Consider the following 293-nt stretch of genomic DNA (forward strand, 5'->3'; position numbering starts at 1 on the left):
ATTTTTTACAGAGAGGAAGGGAGAGGGATAGAGAGTCAGAAACATCGATGAGAGAGAAACACTGACCAGCTGCCTCCTGCACACCTCCCACTGGGGATGTGCCTGCAACCAAGGTACATGCCCCTGACCGGAATCGAACCTGGGACCCTTGAGTCCGCAGGCCGACGCTCTATCCACTGAGCCAAACTGGTTTGACTGGACTTAATTTTTTAACTTTTAATCACATTTTGACAATTATATGTAAAATAATATTAAATGATCTTAAAACCCAAATTTGATCATCTTTCTTCTCT

General features: G+C 43.3%; 1 long non-coding RNA gene across 1 annotated transcript in view; it reads right to left on the bottom strand.

Annotated features, from left to right (window-relative positions):
* The window catches only part of LOC102765600, a 14782-nt gene that overhangs the window by 3442 nt on the left and 11047 nt on the right, over positions 1 to 293 (bottom strand). The gene's annotated exons all lie outside the window — the stretch shown is intronic.

Source organism: Myotis davidii, unplaced genomic scaffold (genome assembly GCF_000327345.1).
Source record: "Myotis davidii unplaced genomic scaffold, ASM32734v1 scaffold1699, whole genome shotgun sequence".
NCBI lineage: Eukaryota > Metazoa > Chordata > Mammalia > Chiroptera > Vespertilionidae > Myotis > Myotis davidii.